Below are 10,022 nucleotides of genomic sequence, written 5' to 3' on the forward strand. Positions count from 1 at the left end.
TCCAGGGGGCAAACATAGAGCAAATGGTCCAGGAAGCATCTTCTTCAGCTTACGGGTTTGCCCAACAGAGTTTTATTGATTGGTACAGGGGTCCCAACCTTTTTGGCACCAGGGACAAGTTTCACGGGAGATAACGTTTCCCCAGCTTGGGGGGTGGGGTAGTGGGTGGGGACAGTTCCAGCAGTCATGTGAGCCATGGGGAGTGACAGGTGAAGCTTCACTCACTGGCCTACACTCACCTCCTGCTGTGGCGCCCAGTTCCTAACAGGCTGTAGACCAGTACCCATGTAAGGCCCCTGGGATGGCAGGAAGTGCAATGAATGAGCAGGTCAATGAGGTATGATAGAACTCATTTCTTACTAATTATTTTTCTATTTTTCAACCTGTAGTGGTAACTGGGCTTTCATATAATAGGACCACTTAAGGCCATCGGCACATAGCTTGGCTGAGGTGACTCATCTTGGCCACAAAATAGGAGCGAAGGTGATGTGTGTCGTGCCAGGGCATGACAAGAACAGCTCCGTGACTGGTGACGCTGGCTTCACCAGCTCTGTGACTGTGTGAGCCGCTTCAAGATGACAGCTGTGTCAGCAGGGTCCCAGGACGGCTAGCAGAGCACGCCCTCCCCTGTAAGCTCACACTGCACGGGGAACTGAATGTCGGGGACTTCCCTGGTGGTCCAGTGGTTAGGATTCCACACTCCCAACGCAAGGGACTGGGGTTCGATCCCTGGCCAGGGAACTAGACCCCACATGCCACAGTAAAGAGTTTGAGTGTCACAACTACAGATCGTGAGTGTCACAAATAAGACCGAGTATAGCCAAATAAATAAATGAATTTTTAAAAACAGAAATTAAATGCTGTATGAAGCCACTAAGGGTTGTTTCTTACTGCAGCATAATCTAGCCTTACCTGAATAATAAAAAAGGTAAAATGTGAGAAGAACTTTTTTATTTTTATACATTGGAGCAGACTCAAGCTCATGCCTATTAAAATACCTCTCTCACTAACTTGCATTCTGATGTGTTTTTGTTCCAACGGAAGGGAGTAGGTAAAGGAAACATGACAGGTGCACACGGGAGCCTGTCCTCAGGGTGAATGTCTTCCTTCACGTGTGACTTGGTAGAAAAAAAAGCTGAGAACAGCAGATTATCACACTGGGGCTGGCAGGAGGAAGAGCTGAAGTGCCTGTTCCCCTCAGTGAGTGTGTACCCACTGCTAATTTGTCAGCTTAGTTAGGATCTGAAAATGAATGTATCTCAACACATATCCAAGCTGTGAAAGTCTAATTCCACCAGCATTCACCCTTCAAAGTAGGACAACATAAAAATTACTTTAAAAATACATGAGTAAGTCTTTATGTACACTTAATTCGCCCTTTGAAGTTATGTCTAATTTAATTAGCAAAGGGTAGAGTCTTCTACGGAGAAGGCAATGGCACCCCACTCCAGTACTCTTGCCTGGAAAATCCATGGACAGAGGAGCCTGAGAGGCTTCAGTCCATGGGGTCGCTAAGAGTCAGGCACGACTGAACAACTTCACTTTCACTTTTCACTTTCATGCATTGGAGAAGGAAATGGCAACCCACTCCAGTGTTCTTGCCTGGAGAATCCCAGGGACAGCGGAGCCTGGTGGGCTGCCGTCTATGGGGTCGCAGAGTCGGACACGACTGAAGCAACTTAGCAGCAGCAGCAGCAGAGTCTTCTAACTTACTGCTGTGGCCAGTTACAATTCCAGGTGGTCAAGACAGGTATGAATCATGATATTTGCTATTAATATAAAAAGAAAACAGGTACAAACAAACAAAAACCCAGAGCAAAACCAGTTCTTTTTAACATAATGAGGAGAAATGAGATTTTTAGCAGAAAGCAAAAAGAATGCTTTTAGACAAACTACAGTCTAGATTCTGGTCAGGTGGCACAGTATTGTATTGGACAATGATCTCACCGCCTGACCCCAGCATCCATCCCCTCTCTTTGACTCACCTTTCTGATTTTTTCCCATGAGCCCTTGTGCTTTGAAGGAGTGAATGCGCCCTGCTCCTATGAGGTATGTAGCTCAAGCCTAAAATAATCAGTGGGATCCCCTTCCCTGGCTACAGTAATGGCTCAGGTAGGGATGGACAATATGGGAGTCAGTAAGACCGGGGGAGATGCTTTCTGCACCTTCCAAGAGAGAAGCATCCTTGCCCTTTTCTGCGAGCTTCTGAATATGACCATCTCTCTGTTTCCAAGGATACATGTGAAAGCAAGCATCCTATGAATTTGTCAGCAGCTCAACTACCACCACGAGGCAAGACCAGCCCCAGGATAAATCCACCATACTGGTGGGCAAAGAAAAGAAGTGGCGAGAAACCTGATGATGTTAATGAACCACTGAATTAAAGAATCCCTCAGAGTTCTGTCCTACCTGTAGGCTGCCAGCTATACAAACCAACGGATATGCTTCTAATGTTTCCTTAAGCCAGCTTTTGTTGGGCTTTTGAGTCCTTGTATCTAACACACACTTAAACAAATATAATTACAAATTGATTGGAAACCCAGCTGCCCAAAGACCTAGATGGAACCCAAAACTCAGAAAGTAGTTGCCCATTTCAAAGCAATGCCTTTAAGTAGAAAAGTCTAAGCTTCCTAAGATGACAGATCATAGTAAGTTACTCTTGCAGTTCCAATTATTTTGAACAAAATGGTAAACTGTGAATAATTTTAGACAGGGTCTTTCTAGTGGCTTTTGAGTAAAAGGATATGATCAGAAAGGGAATAAGAGATTTAAAAAAAAAGAATATATATCTGGCAATAAAAACAACACATTTTGCTTACTGTATGTCTGGCAGTATCCTAGGCATTAGACAAATTAACTCACTTACTCTTCATAATAATTGCATAATACTATTGCATTTATCTCCATTTTTCAGAGAAGAAAACAGAAACATCAGAGGTTAAGCATGGTGCCCCCGTCCCAGGTCCCATAGTTCATAAGAGCTGCAACTCAAGGGCTTCCCTGGTGGCTCAATGGTAAAGAATCCACCTGCCAATGCAAGAGACACGGGTTCGATCCCTGGCCCAGAAAGATTCTACATGCCTTGGAGCAATTAAACCCATGTGCCCCAACTACTGAACCTGTGCTCTAGAGCCCAGGAACTGCAATTACTGAAGCGGGTGCACCGTAGAGCCCGCAATGAGAGAAGCCACTGCAAGGAGAAGCCCACGCACTGCCGTGAAGAGTAGCCCGAGCTCACTGCAACCAAAGAAAAGTCCATGCAGCAACAAAGACCCAACACAGCCAAAATAAATAAATAAAAAAATTTTTAAATGCTGCAACTCAAGCCAGAGGTTGGCTCCGGTGCTGGCCCATCACCCTCTGCTGCTCTTGCCTTTTCAGTCCCTAATTAAAAGCTTTCATTGAGATTTCCCACTAGGATCCTGGGTGTTCTCTGCATACTCTTTGTTTGTAACTTCCTTTGAAACTCAGCATGAGACATAACTAGGGTTCATCTGAATGAAGCACGATGTTCAGACAGGGACATACCTGGCAGAGCTAAGTGGACAGTGTTTGAAGTGATTCATGCCAAGGAATTAGGTAAACAGAGGGAGTTCTCCTGCCAGTTACTTGCACAGACTTCGCCACCACCTACTAACCTGTTGATGTCACTGAGAGCCAAAGTTTTTCTCTATAAACAGTTCTGACCTCTCTTTCTCACTCCTCTTTACAGACAAGGATATGAGGACAAAAAAGCACCTATTTGGAAGAGGATTTTTTTTTTTTGCTTACATGGTAACCATGTTAGTTAAATCTAATCCAGCTATAAAAGTTAACAAAACAAAATAATGCATTAAAATGTCTGATGGTAGAAATGGATGCTCTTATTGTTTTCATTGTACATGTAAACCATGAACTCCATGAGTTACATGAGATAGTCTTTATTAAGCTCTTTCTGCATCATCAGTAATGCTGGGTAAGGGACTAGAGAAAACAACAAAACATGTCTGTGGATGGTTACTCTTTTAAAATATTCACTTACATTTTTTTTCTCTTTGTTTCTCATTTTATCCCAGTAAACCTCTCCCACCCCACCCCATTCCAACACCAGATCAGATCTCCATTCATTCAAGAGAAGCACACAATAGAGGAGAAAACAGGGCAAACCACAAGCTTTTGTGTCTTTGTTTTGTAAAAGCCCCAACCTATGGGGAGAGATTCTCTATTCATATCCTGAAGAAATAAGAATGGAGCCATTCCTCTCAACTCTCCCAGTTCCCGGGGCTTGGGGAAGCGTAGAAGAGGCGGAGGCCCAGGACCCGTCCCAAGGGCAGAGAGCTGCGCCTTGCATTAAGCAGCCCTCTAGGAAGGCTGCCAGCCCCCAGAGGGATGGCTACATTGTGCACACTGACAGAAATATAAGCAGCCTTCATGAAGATTCCTGGGCTCCCAGCATGACATGGGAACAGCAGACCATTAAAGCTGAGGACAGAGGCGACAGGCTCTCAGGCTTACCCTGTCTGGAGTGCTAACAGAGGGCCCAGTGTCCCCTGCCTCCCCAATCCTCAGCTCTGCGGAAGCTCCCAGAACCGTGGCACAGTGCCAGAGGAGGGGTGAGAGAAGCCCACGGAGAACTAAAATTTAGTTGTGTTTTGCTTGTTGGCTCGTTTTTCCACAGGCTTCCCAGAATGGGCACATCATAGTCAGTTCTCAAGTTGAGCTACAGAAAGTGAGAAGTATTACTTGTAAAGCAGAGTTCGGGGTGTGGACCCCATGGCTGCTAAAGAGAATGCAATACCCTGCCCTAAGAGTTTATAATCTTCTAGTACCCAGAATACTGAGACAAGATGAATCTGAGACCAACAAACACAGAACATAGCTTACATGATACAATGTGGGGTAGGAGATGTGATTTGGAGCTGGGACCCAAAAGAAGCTCTCTGGAGAGGGTGGGTAGCTGACACGGTAACTCAGCAGAGGGTGTCACAGCGGGATGTGCAGGGCTGGGGGCAGGCTCTCCAGGCCATGGGGCAGAAGGAGCCAGGATGGAGAGTGAGCATATATATTCGACAGTGACAATGAAAAGGAGATAATCTAACCAAATAAGTTGAGGGAATAGTGGATAACTAGAAAAATAAAGGTGGGAAGTCCTGTAGAAGGTCTTGAGAGCCTGGCTCAAGTCTATACAACACAGGCAACAAAAGTCTCCAACTAGACTGTGAAATCGTTTTTTAAAAATTATATTCTAAGGACTTCCATGGTGGGCCAGTGGTTAAGAATCCACCTTGCAATGCAGGGGACATGGCTTCAATCCCTCGTGGATGAACTAAGATCCCACTGCAGCAGTGCAACTAAGCCCGTGCACCATAGCTACTGAGCTCGTGCACTGCAGTGAGAGATCCCGCATGACGCAACTAAGACGCAATGCGATCAAATACATAAATGAATATTTTAAGATTTATATTTTAAGATGAACATGAAATTGATACAAAAGATTATTAATAGCCAAAACGGGGCTTCCCTGGTGGCTCAGCAGTAAAGCATCTGCCTGCAATGCAGGAGACATAAAGATGCAGGTTCAATCCCTCCACTCCAGTATTCTTGTCTGGGAAATCCCATGGACAGAGGAGCCTGGCAGGATACAGTCCATGGGGTCACAAAGAGTCGGACACAACTGAAGCGACTTAGCACACACAAGTAATATTACAGGCCCAAATCGTGTAATACATTCTGGCTTGCTATTTTAAGCTGCTGTTCACCTCAGTCCCACCGGAAATGGGTTGTCTTGGTTTGGGCTTGGGAAAGAATTACAGGAGTGAAGAGAAAACAAGCGTTTCCATCCTCAGAATGTTTCATTCTTGTAACGTTCGAGCTGCTGCTGTTTTATGTCTTCTGACACTTTGACGCACTGCTGCACAAGGCGGCTATGAACACAAACAGAGCTAATTGCAGGAACAAAGCCACCTCAGAGTGCTCGCATCTGTTAGTTCTGGGAAGGAAGAGAGAATTCATACAGAAACAAGCAAGATTTGTGCAAAAATTACCTCTGGAACATGAAATATCTTCAAAAGGATTCAAGGAATTGCTTCAAAAAATAGCAGAGTCTTTAGAAGGAGAGTCCCGGGTTCAAATCCTGATCAGCCACTTAAAGACCACATATAGCCTTGAGTATGTTACTTCCAAGACTGGTCCTTAGGACCTCGGGAAAATTAGAAACAGGTGTCCCTCTAGGCAGATGATAATCCCAAGAAGGCAGAAGGCCCATTTTCAACCCACAGCCTCCCACTGACATAACTAGGTACCCACATGCAAGGAGCAATCCACACAGCTGTACATGGTGGCTCTATGACCCAAAATCTCGGAATTTTCATTTCCTCTTTGTCTGCTGAAAGAATCTTATGGGGCTGTTTGGAGGATTATATTGCTACAGAGCAAAGACAGAAAGTGTGCTGCACATCAAAGGAAACTATTAGCAAGGTGAAAAGGCAGCCTTCAGAATGGGAGAAAATAATAGCAAATGAAGCAACCGACAAACAACTAATCTCAAAAATATACAAGCAACTCCTACAGCTCAACTCCAGAAAAATAAATGACCCAATCAAAAAATGGGCCAAAGAACTAAATAGACATTTCTCCAAAGAAGACATACAGAGGGCTAACAAACACAGGCAAAGATGCTCAACATCACTCATTATCAGAGAAATGCAAATCAAAACCACTATGAGGTACCATTTCACGCCAGTCAGAATGGCTGCGATCCAAAAGTCTACAAGCAATAAATGCTGGAGAGGGTGTGGAGAAAAGGGAACCCTCTTACACTGTTGGTGGGAATGCAAACTAGTACAGCCACTATGGAGAACAGTGTGGAGATTTCTTAAAAAACTGGAAATAGAACTGCCTTATGATCCAGCAGTCCCACTGCTGGGCATACACACTGAGGAAACCAGAAGGGAAAGAGACACGTGTACCCCAATGTTCATCACAGCACTGTTTATAATAGCCAGGACATGGAAGCAACCTAGATGTCCATCAGCAGATGAATGGATAAGAAAGCTGTGGTACATATACATAATGGAGTATTACTCAGCCATTAAAAAGAATACATTTGAATCAGTTCTAATGAGGTGGATGAAACTGGAGCCTATTATACAGAGTGAAGTAAGCCAGAAAGAAAAACACCAATACAGTATACTAACGCATATATATGGAATTTAGAAAGATGGTAACAATAACCCTGTGTACGAGACAGCAAAAGAGACACTGATGTATAGAACAGTCTTATGGACTCTGTTGGAGAGGGAGAGGGTGGGAAGATTTGGGAGAATGGCATTGAAACATGTATAATATCATGTATGAAACGAGTTGACAGTCCAGGTTTGATGCACAATACTGGATGCTTGGGGCTGGTGCACTGGGATGACCCAGAGGGATGGTATGGGGAGGGAGGAGGGAGGAGGGCTCAGGATGGGGAGCACATGTATACCTGTGGCAGATTCATTTAGATGTTTGGCAAAACTAATACAATATTGTAAAGTTTAAAAATAAAATAAAATTAAACTAAAAAAAAAAAGTGTGCTGCAAGTCTTTACTATTATTATTAATTTTTATTCATCTAAATCTTTCCTATGTTAGGGCAGAGGAGAGCAAACTAACCAGCCCACCACCTGCTTTTCTACAGTTGGACAGGTAAGAATTGTTCTTATAATTTTCAGTGGTCAGAAACAAAAGAAGAATATTTTCTGACATGAAAATCATTGCTGTTTAGTAGCTAAGTCATGTCCAACTCTGCAACCCCATGAACTGTGGCCTGTCAGGCTCCTCTGCCCATGGGATTCTCCAGGCAAGAATACTGGAGTGGATAGACATTCCCTCCTTCAGGGGATCTTCCCAACCCAGGGAGCAAACCCACGTCTCCTACTCGGCAGGTGGATTCTTTACCACTGAGCTATATGAGAAGCCCTGCCAAATATAGCCCTATTATATTTCAGCCCTGCCTGAAAGTGATATGAAATACAAATCATATTGTCCATAAGTAAAGTTCTCCTGGAACACAGCCACTCTCATTCAAGTCTATAATGTTGACAGCTGCTTTTATAGTCCAGCAGCAGAGTTTAGAAGTAGTATCAGAGACGGTAGGAACCATAAAGCCCAAACTATATTTTCTCTCTGGTCCTTTACAGACAGGATATGCTGACCCCCAATTTATGCTGTTTTTTTTTTTTTTCATCTGTTCCAGGATTTGCTCTTCAATTATTCCCAAGGATTAGAATTAAATCAAAATGATTTTTCAAATTCTGGAGCACCAGTTGAATATCATGTTGAAAAAGAAGCATTCTTCTTATCTTTCAAAACACTGTCACCTCTTTTCATGGGTAATGACAACGTGCTTAACATTAATTCGCCTTCTGATACACAAAGATAGCTGCAGCACTGTGTTGGAGTCAGAGCAAACATGTGCCCATAGTGGCTGCCTAAGGGTTCACTATATGTTAAACAGGTTCACGTTTGAAACCTATTTTATAGTCTACACAGGCAGGTGCCAAGCAAACTTCAGCTGCCACATGATGTCAACATCTATATAATCAAAGCGAAAAAAAATTCAACTGATCGTTGAGATGCCTTATTTGGTGTTTCCAGATATTTGGGAACATCTGGATAACTAACAACATGTTTCACTGTTCATCTGGATTAGGCAATCAGCCTATTTCAGCTAATGAGAAGAGCCAAATAGTATCAATAGCTGTACTCTAGACACGAACATTGGAGAAGGCAATGGCACCCCACTCCAGTACTCTTGCCTGGAAAATCCCATGGACGGAGGAGCCTGAGAGGCTGCAGTCCATGGGGTCGCTAAGAGTCGGTCACGACTGAGTGACTTCACTTTCACTTTTCACTTTCCTGCATTGGAGAAGGAAATGGCAACCCACTCCAGTGTTCTTGCCTGGAGAATCCCAGGGACGGGGGGCCTGGTGGGCTGCCGTCTCTGGGGTCGCACAGAGTCGGACACGACTGAAGCGACTTAGCAGCAGCAGCAGCAGACACTAACATGGGGAAAGAACCCACTCTCTCCCCAGCTTTTCCGAGATAAGATTCCTGTTTGGCGTCATCCTTTTAGTGCATTCACTATTTCCCCCTTTGTTTCTCACCTTCTTTCCAGATCCTTTTTATTTATTGACCTTGACTTTCTTTCTAGCACAACCTCTACTGCAAAACTTTTAGAGTATCATCTTCTTTTCCCATCTTCAGTCCCTTTTATCCCAAGAACAAAAACGACTGGCTTCATAATAATTGAAATTAGCCATTCAAACCCAGAGTTCAAATCTCTGAAGGTGTACATGGCTTCTCACCTGCCAGAGACTGTTTTGTGTCCAGCTGACCAGACTTCATCCATGGAAGGATCCAAGGTCATAGAGACAGCCTTTCATTTACCCATTCATACTTTTTCTATTATTTTCATATGATGTTTAATAGTCTGTTCCATGTTGTAAGTGTATGTAATACCTCTATGATATAAAACAGGCTTCTCTGGGCCACTTATTCCCAATTATGGCAATTACACCCTTTCCTTGACTTTGGCTATTTCAGGAGGTGGTAAGGGTCTACACTGGCCCACAGTCTTCTTTTGTGATAACATGGACCTTGCCAAGACAAACGCAACCCTCTCCCACTGCTCCCCTAAATTCTTGATTGATGCTCTGCCTTTATGAAGTCTTGCTGTGAACACAGCATTTAATCCATGACGCTCCTGTCAGGATGCCTTTTGCACATTCCCAGGGAGAGCTTTTGCATCTCCAAACAACACTGTAGGGTTAGCTGTAGCTCCAGATCACATAAACAGGGATAGCAGCTGCAAAACTGCGAATTTTATTGTCTTTGCTCCTAAGTTGCCAACTTCATGTTTAAAGAAAAAGAGCAACAGAAGGAAAATTGAAAATAATTTTTAAATAATTATTGCATGATTTCTGAAGGTGGTGAGGTGTGTTACGTTGATACAAACACTTGGTTTCACTTCTGCTTAAAGATCGCTATGAAAAATACCATTT

Source organism: Bos grunniens, chromosome 7 (genome assembly GCF_055505025.1).
Source record: "Bos grunniens cultivar Pamir isolate PY7600 chromosome 7, Bosgru_T2T1.0, whole genome shotgun sequence".
In the NCBI taxonomy this organism is placed as follows: Eukaryota; Metazoa; Chordata; class Mammalia; order Artiodactyla; family Bovidae; genus Bos; species Bos grunniens.